This window comes from Papaver somniferum, chromosome 11 (genome assembly GCF_003573695.1).
Source record: "Papaver somniferum cultivar HN1 chromosome 11, ASM357369v1, whole genome shotgun sequence".
Classification (NCBI taxonomy): domain Eukaryota; kingdom Viridiplantae; phylum Streptophyta; class Magnoliopsida; order Ranunculales; family Papaveraceae; genus Papaver; species Papaver somniferum.
Window position 1 is genome coordinate 71,895,094 of NC_039368.1, and position 9,469 is coordinate 71,904,562.

Consider the following 9,469-nt stretch of genomic DNA (forward strand, 5'->3'; position numbering starts at 1 on the left):
AAAACCAATTTTTTGGTTATGGATAATATCACGTGTACTGATAAGCATGTAAATGCTACATTTTATACCCATATTTATATTAAATAGGTCTCGATATTTTGTCTAACAACATGATTTTTATGTTTTTGTAGAAAGTACAAACGAATTTGATCACCGGAGAATAAACGGCTAAAATGGAAGTCATAGTAACATTTGTGAAGCACTCATTGCTGGTTACTAAAGGCAAAAGAATCTTGATTGTGGCTGGCCTGGCATTGTTATATATATCAGCACCACACTCAAGGCTCAATCCATCTCATGCGGAAGAGAAGAATTACCTTTGCTTGTTCAAACAAGCCCGCTCCACTGATGACTAAGAGAAAGTGGGGAGCTCAATTAATGACGTGTCCATTCCTTATCACCATATTCCTATGAGGAGCATCGAAACCATATTCAGAGGAGAAATCTCATTTCAGTGGAAGCTTTCGGATTTCTTCGAGCAACTACAGTAAGCTATGCTCTAAATATCAGAAGTGGTGTTGCTACGTTCAAGCTAATGGAAGTTGGATGTTGATTATCGTGATGGAGTAGAAGCTGCTGTTGTTATGGAGCAGAATAATCAACGTCCTTGGAGCAGCTGCACAGAATTAGAAGATGGAGAATGTTTGGCCAGTGAGAAAGATGAGAAGTTGAAGTTCAGTGTACTGAATAAGAGGCATTATGGCTGAGAAAGAAGATGGGAGTTTCTGTTGTGACTCAATGGAGATGAACGTAGAGATAGCAGAAGAGAAACTGGTGCTGTGGATCAATGGGTATTGGATGTATTAATTTGCTGGTGATGGAAGCAAACAAAGCTGAGAAGAAGGCGATGGGTTTCGATTGAAAAGTAAGTTGGCAGCAGCGATACAAGGCAGCAATGGTGATCGTCGCCGGAGGAAGGTGCTGTGGTTGGAACTTTGATGGAGCTGAGGTTAGATAGTCCGAGAGTGGTGTTAGCTGAATCTCTGTAGCTGGAGTGGCTTTGTTTAGGGATGTTCGGCCAAAATGGAGCTCGTCTGTTGTGGTTTTGCTCGGGCTGGTATTGGTTCTCATCTGCTCGTAGTTCACGAGTTTTGGAAGGAGCTGGCAAGTAGCAGTGGAGAAGTTGTAGATCAATTGATTGGTTCGAGACAGTGAGAAGAATCGAAAGTGGTCAGGGGCGTTCAAGATCAGTTCATGGAGGAACTTGAGAAAAGGAAAGTTTTTGACCCGATAGAAAATAATAAGTGGATCTAGTAGTGGTCCGGTGGAGTACTGGGCCTTGCAATGAGTTAGGTCTTAATTAGACTTTCGCAGGGAGTATATAATTTGATCGATACAGACTCAGAAGGGGAGACGGGTTTTGGAGGCTACAGAGCCGACGAACAGAAGCATAAAAAGAGAGGCCGCCGTGGAGGTACTTCCGGAGCATAAGAGCAAAAGACGACAAAGACGATTTTGGTTTGATTATTCATCTGTTGTTATCATTTTTGATGGGTTTTAAGAAACCCATAATCATGTTTTGCTAGATTTTCTTTGTAGCTAGGGTTTTTATGGATTGAAACTACTTTGGGTATTAGGCTATTTTTAATCGAATCGAATGATGAAGCAATAGACCATTATGAATTGAATTGATTAACTTTCGAATATTATTTATTGATTTAGAGAAAAATGAGTTGTTGCTCTACCGGTTTAGTAATAACCTTTGTGTGTAATTGTTAGGCTCATAAAATATGTTTGTCTTATTATTTGATGATTCATGTTTGGTTAATTTCTTTGATGGGTTATACTTAGAAAAGCCAAATAATATTTGTGAGTTTGAATTTAGTTTCATATAACTTTCTCGCTAACGCAATTTGATGGTGCTTGCTTTGGTTTAATCCTTTGATGTGTCATGCTTAGGGTGTCCCAGTGATATTTGCGACTCTAATACATATAATAGGTGGTGTCGATAGAACGAAAAATAAATATATATTTGAAATTATGTTTCATTTATGTAATTAAATAGAGATAGTAGTGGATACCATGAAACCCTGGTTACCGACTCTCCCATTGATTTCATTTTGTTACTTTAGTTTATTTTTCTGTTATTATTCTTTCAAAAATCCAAAAACAGTTTTGCTGGTTAGTTAGTTAGGAATACTGATTATTGAATTTCCACCGCTCCTTGTGGGAACGACCCGTACTTGCCCTTGTCTACTAGTTGGACACCCTGCGATTGCGGTTATTACATATAAGGTTTTCCAGAATCCTATCATGTACCCTTTTGGTTATTCTAATACATATCAACCTTCTTATGGTAGGTATGTAAGTGAACAATCACTAGGAGGGGAGGATAGTTATGCTTCTAATCATATTTCTCATAGTGTTGCAGATATATGTACTAAGATGAAGGGGCTGACACAACAAGTTAAACGACAAAGATAGTAGAAGTACTTTGATCCATTATCCTCTAATCATGAGCGGACAATTGAGAGTTTTATACCATTTAAGCTTGTGATGGTGCATCTAAACCTATTCTTGATCTCCTTGGTGTAAGCCTGTAAGGCAACCTAGTTTGGGGGAACTTGAAATGAGGTTTTACCAATTGATTGATGACGGCATAGCATCCGACGAAGAAATTATTGAAGCTAAAAGAGTTTTAAGAAAGGAGCGTGATAAACGTTATTCTATGGGTTACGATGATGATTTTGAACCTTTTGAAAATTTATAATAAGGATGAAGTTATTCCAACTCCGGATCATAATAACGATCGTTCGTCTATTCAAAAGGCAGAGTCTTAGAATAACAAAAACATCGTTCTAGATAGTGTAACGTTCGAGGGTGTTGAAGAAGTATTGGTTGAGAATGAAACCGAGTTGAGTAATGTTGTGGAAGACCCAATTTAGCTTGCAAAAGTTTGTAATGATGATGTTGATGTCGAAGCTTTAATTGAGGCAACGACGAATGAAGAATTGTTGCAAGGTTCGATAGAAGACCACGATATACAAGAGGTAAGTTCAATTGAATTCTATAAGGATGAAGAGCATTCCGTAATACAAGAGTTTTCGCAAGGTTTGATTAATCCATTGATTATTGATTCATTTCCTTTACCTTTTATTGGCTTGAATGTATGTTCTTCGATAATATTGTTGAATGACTTTGTTTCTCGATATCCACAATTGGAAACATTTGATTCTCATACTATGCAGGTTTGAAAAGAAGAAACCATAGAAGTTCCTAAATTCTATGTTCTTTATACACTTCCAAGTGTAGGGGAAACTTTTATGGGGCGATAGCTTCACTTCTGTCTTTGTTAAAGCATTGCTCGATCGAAATCGCATGCGTAGCTATCTCAAGCATGTTTGTCAATGTTAGTGATCAAAACTATAAGTCTTGATTTCTAGTCTATTATAGATAAGTCTCGGACTAGGATAGAAAGTGCAGTTGAGCTCAAGGACTTCATGGCGATTCATAATACAAGTAGAAGAACTACTCAAGGAACCGGTGGAACTTCTCGACAAAAAGGTATGTGAAGACTTGAACTTATCTATCACTCAAAAGTCTATCTACTCTATCTCCTACTCTTTGAGACAAGAAGTTGTATGCTATATATATAGACTTGGATTCTACACATTTGGTATTTCGAGCCGAGTATACCTCGCCTATCTATATCTCAAAATATGTGTTGGTAAACTTTTCGCTTCGATCAAGTTTATCTTTACCTAGTGAAGAAAGTCATGATATGTTTCAATCACTTTGAAAATTGCTTTGACGAGAAATGGTGTAACAACTGTATAACGTCCTCTAAGAATGTTTCAATGATTGGAATGAGAGTTTAGATTATATAACCAATGGTGGACATAAGCATTTTTGTGGAAACACATTTATGTATAAGTCCTATTCCTTGAACCAAAGTTTGCGAACTTTGTTGATCAAGAGAACCGGAAGAATGGCATGAGCCAAGTCCGCGAACTGCCGAAGTTCTCAAACCCTAGAATTTCTGCTGGAGTTGACAAACTACTTGCGTGGATCTAAGTCGCGAACTCAGTCCGCGAACCCAATCCGCGAACCGGCGAAGTTCTCATACCTGAGAATTTCTGCTGGAGTTTGTAAACTCTACCCGGTAACTTAAATCCGCGAACCTAGTCTGCGAATTTGAGAAGGTTATATATCTGAAGATGATTTCTGAACTTAAACTTAAAAAGACTAAGAAATGCAGTTTGAAAACCGTGGTTATAAAAGTTCATGAACCGATTCAAGTGAATCAAATCCTCTTTGCTTCAATTGTTTCTTGTGTTGTACATAAGATTTCCTTGCAATTGAACAACTCTCTAACTAGTTCATTTGAAGTCATTTGAACTAGTTATGGTGAAGAAGAACATGGTTGATATGAAATGCTCATATGGCTAACCTTTTGGTTAACTATTATTGAACCAACAAATGCATATGTTTGGGTACGGTTAACAAACCTAGAAGCGTGCATTGTCAAGTGTGTGTAACAAGCTAAGTTTTCAATCTAATGGTTGAGAAATATTAGCTTGAATCTAAATCAGGTTTTCATCTAACGGTGAATATTGAATGCTTTGTTACTAAGATAACATTGATTGCAAACTCTGATTTGAAAGACTATATAAATGAGACATCTAGTATTGTGCAAAACTAATCCCCATACCTTACGTGTGATACTAGTTTTCGTGTTAGAGTCGATTCTCCTTTAACCTTTGGTTTTCTTCTTTTAAAACCAGGTTAACGACTTAAAGACTTCATTGGGATTGTGAAGCCAGACCGATACTACTTTTATCGTAGTTGTGTGATCTGATCTTGCATCTTCTATCGTATGAGTACAATCAGATTGATTGGCTTGAGATTGATATCTCTGATAGGCAAGATATAAAAAGTAATCACAAACACCTTCGTCTCATTGTTTGTGATTCCGCAACATCTTGTTTCGCTACCATACGGTTAAGATTGTTGTCAGGTGATTGATAACTCTAGGCTGTTCTTTGGGAATATAAGACCGGACTATCAATTGGTTCCTGTTCACCTTGATTATTATCAAAAGACGGAACAAAACCTTTAGGGTTTATCTGTGGGAGACAAATTGACCATTTGATAGACTTGTCTGTGTGAGACAGATTTGTTTATTGTCAAATCCTGTGATTTTGGATCGTAGCAACTCTTAGTTGTGGGTGAGATCAGCTAAGGGAATCAAGTGCACAGTATCCTGCAGGGATCATAGGCATAGGAGCATAACTGTACCTTGGATCAGTGGGAGATTGATTGGGGTTCAACTACAGTCCAGTCCGAAGTTAGATTGGAGTAGGCTAGTGTCTGTTGCGGCTTAATAAAGTGTGTGTTCAATCTGGACTAGGTCCCAGGGTTTTTCTGCATTTGCGGCTTCCTCGTTAACAAAATTTCTGGTGTCTGTGTTATTTCAATTTCCGCATTATATTGTTTTATCTTTATAATTGAAATAATACAGGTTGTGCGTTAGATCATCAATTAGAGTAATCCAACCTTTGGTTGTTGATTTTCATTGATTGATCCTTGGATATTGGTCTTTGATACCATCCAAGTTATTCCTTGTATTTGATTAAAGACTCGCTGATTCTATTAGCTCGGGTAAATCAAATCAAGAGAGAGATATTAACTCCTCGATGTACTTTAATCTAGATTGAGTCTGACTGTCTAGTTGATTCTCTAGAAAAGTATACTGGAGTTAGTCCATACAGATTGCTGAGCGAAATATTGGGTGGTGTTGTTAGACCCCCGCTTTTTCAATTGGTATCAGAGCAGGCAAACACGTTTAAGACCTCAAAAGTCTCTGTTTGTAGCGATCTGACTCTATGGAAAAGAGTAGTATCTCTGATAAATGTGTCACCAGAAATAAAACGTCTGTCTCATCTAATTCTATTTAAGAGAAAGGTTTTTCAATCTCGAATATAGATGAACTGTGTGTTCTGACGAGACAGACAAACACTAACATGTGTGATTCCGATTACCATTCAAAAGAGACCATCTCTATTAATGAACGGGAAATAGCTGAAGAGAGTAAATTGATTCTAAATCTTGCTAGAATCCAAGATGATATATTTAATCGGTTGAAACACCATGTCAATGTTCTTCTTGGTGTAATCAGAGACTGCAAATTCAATGAAAATACTGAAGATCATTCTTCACGTATGACTTTTGAGGCTAGCCCGAAAAAGGATGCCTTGGAAATTGAACATCGCTTGAGTAAACTCTCTATTCAAGGATGCTCTAAGCAGTCTAATATACCAAGTACTTCTTCTACAACTGAAGACGTTCCTAAACCAGAAGTAATATCAGAATCCCTTCCTGTAAGAAATGATGTGATTGTGTCTTCCTCTAATCAAGGAATTTCTACACCAAATGGAAGGAAGAAGTCTCCTAACAATGGTTGTAAAACCGTTTCTCCTGATCACCTCCTTGATCGAAAAGTATGCCTCTTTTGTGATTCAAAAGGACATGTTGAACGAGAGAGAAAATCCAGGTTGAATGACAAATCTTTTGATCGTCTTCAACACACCTTAGATTTAATTCTTGAAGGTGTAACTGACATTCGCATGTCTAAACCAATTGGTGTTAGTACTCGCCATGTGTTCTATACCAGGAAGGTCAATTCAAGATGTTCCTCAAATGTTCAAAAGAGAGACCGACTTCTTAAATCATTTCATCGAAGAAGAGTTCACAAATCTTCTTGTGAGAGAAAGGGAAATGATGTTGTTCTCGATGCGAAAAAGGAACCAGAAGAAAAAAACAAAGATGGCGAAGACAATCTAAAAATGATAATTGAAGGATATAAAGAGATCATTACAGGTTTTAAAATTGTCCTGATCAAGCTACTTCAGGTAAAAAAAAAAACTATGCATCTTATTTTTATGATAGCAAATTTTATGATAACTTTTCACATCATAACCGTTTTCCCTCAAGATCTTGGAAAAAGAGAGTCAACCGTAATCTATGGGCATTTGATGAGCTCAAGGCTCATACTTGTGCTAATTAATCATAAGGTTGGAATCTCATTCACAAAAATCCTGGTTGAGTGAGATATTGTCAGGTATACTGTGGCAATTTTGTATTTTTATTAGTTGAGCTATCTTCTTATCGTTTATAGCTAAACTAGTGTCTGCAGACAATATTGCCTAAAAGTTTTTGTTTGTATAGTTTTACATCTCTCTTTGGAATTCCTTTTTCCTTCTACACTAGTGCTCTAAATTTCTTCACCATGGTCATGGAATTTATTTGAGCCATGTATGAGTTTCTCATGTAGCAAAAGTTTTTTTTTGTTATTCTTTGAGGGCCATGTTGTATTCGTATGTGTACATGGTAACCATTACGGGTCAACAATTTGTAAACCCTAGAAAATTCCTTCCGTAAGAAATCCTTTAAGTACCCAGCCCATTGAGTTGCAAAAGTCACGTACGCATACTCTAGGTTGTTTTCTGGGTTGTCAAGAATGTCTTTTTCTTATCTTTCTATGGTGGTTTTGCAAGAGGATTCCTTAACAAAGGTGGTGTTGAGTCCAAGAAGAAAAGAACCCTTGTAGATGAAGATCATCCTAATGCTTCATGTTATTTTTCCTATATTCATGAGGATGCTGAAAAGGATGATATGATTTCTGCTGAAGTTGTTCATGACTTTCTTAAGTACTTTGGGGAAGCAAAACAAGAGCTCATTGTTACTCTGAAAAATCTTGATGCATTGAAAAATGAGTTGGAAAAGGTTACTGCTGACCTTGGTCTCATAAAGTCTTACATCAATGATCTTCGCAAAGAGAATCACCTCTCTAATGCTACAATGAGTGTTGTTGATCACAAGCTCAAAGACCCGTTGTCTCATGAGGATTCTGAACCGTCCATATGATCTTAGTTCGTGTTCAGAATAGCACTGGAGTCTTTTTTCTTTTAGCTTGTGTTATTTGTTGCCTAGGATGTCTTCTTTTTGGCTTAGTTGGAAGAATAACTAGTGCTTGAATAGCAATGATTGTGACTACACATAGCTATTATGTTTCATCTTCTTGTTCTTTTTTAGGTTTATTTGGTATTAAATTCTAAAAATATTTGGAGGATGATGTTTTTGCAGTATTAATTTTTATGATTTGATATATTGCAATTTTTTATGGGATATTGGTGTTTACGTCTGTGAACTATGTTCGTCCCATACTCTGTCAAAAGTAAATTCGTTTGTGATCTGTATTCACATAGTGGTAAAAGAATGAATAGACTTTTGAAAAATACAAAAGTTAAGCCTATATTGTCAAACATTTGATGGAATATAGGTTAAAATCTTTTGTTTTCAAGGATTATGTCTATTAATATCGTTATGCAAATAGTGATTGAAAATAGAATGTGTAAGGACCCTCAAGCTCGTCAACGCTATTAGACTAGTCAAGAGACGTCTTAGCCGCTAATAACTCGATTAGTTTAACACGAAGGTTACTTAATAGAATATAATCTAACTAGGATCTAGATACGAAATGGAATGCTCGCACGTGTCATTCGGATACTGGATATCGGATACTGGATGAAGATAATTTATTAATTTGTTTTTGGAGGGTAAAATAGTAATTTTGGGATTTTACCCTTGGGGCTGCACGTGTCAAATATAGTGGGTGTCTCATCATCTTGGTCGGCTTTATCCCCAGATCAGAAGATAACTCTCATTTTCTCTTTTCTTTCTTCTTCATTCTTCATTCTTCTTTCCTCTTCTTTTTTTCTTTTGTTCTTCTTGACCGAGTTTCTGTGAGAGTTTGAGTAAGAATTGATTGAGGGAAACCAACTGGTAGTTCTGATAGATGATTGAGAAGATGGTGTGGTCGTTAATTGGGAAGCAGAACAATTGGGGTTTGAATCAGAGAGTCGGAATTAGGGTTTGTAGTTTCAATTGATGTTCTGAGATTTAAGAGATGAAATTGGAGCTATGGTTGGATGAAGAAACAAGGGTTAAGTTTTAATTGGAGTTCTGAATCTGTCTTGGAGATGAACTGAGAAATTAGGGTTTATGTTCTTCCCTAAAATTGAGATTAAGAAGAATTAGAAGATGGAATTAAGGTGTTACGGGAAAGATTAGAGATGGGTTTATGTCTAATTGAATGATATGAAGTTTTTGTGATGAAGAATCAGTGAGATAGGTTTTTCTGAATTGGATTATCTTCTGAGTTGTGTAAGACGAGGATGATATTGAGTTGTAACAACTGAAGATAGGAGGGTTATTGATTAATTAATGTTTTGGAGTGGTTCTGATGAAGAACTGAAGAGTTAGGTTTCCTGTTGGTAAGAATTAGGAAATTTGGATTTGTTTTAATGATGATTAAGAAGGAATTGAAGTTGGATTTTACCTGAATTAGAACTTGAAGTTGAAGAATAAGTTGTAATTGAAGTTAGGGTTTTGAAGTTGTTTATGAAGCTAGGGCTTGATTATGTGTTAATAAGGAAATGATGGAGTTATCTCTGGTGATGAAGAAATT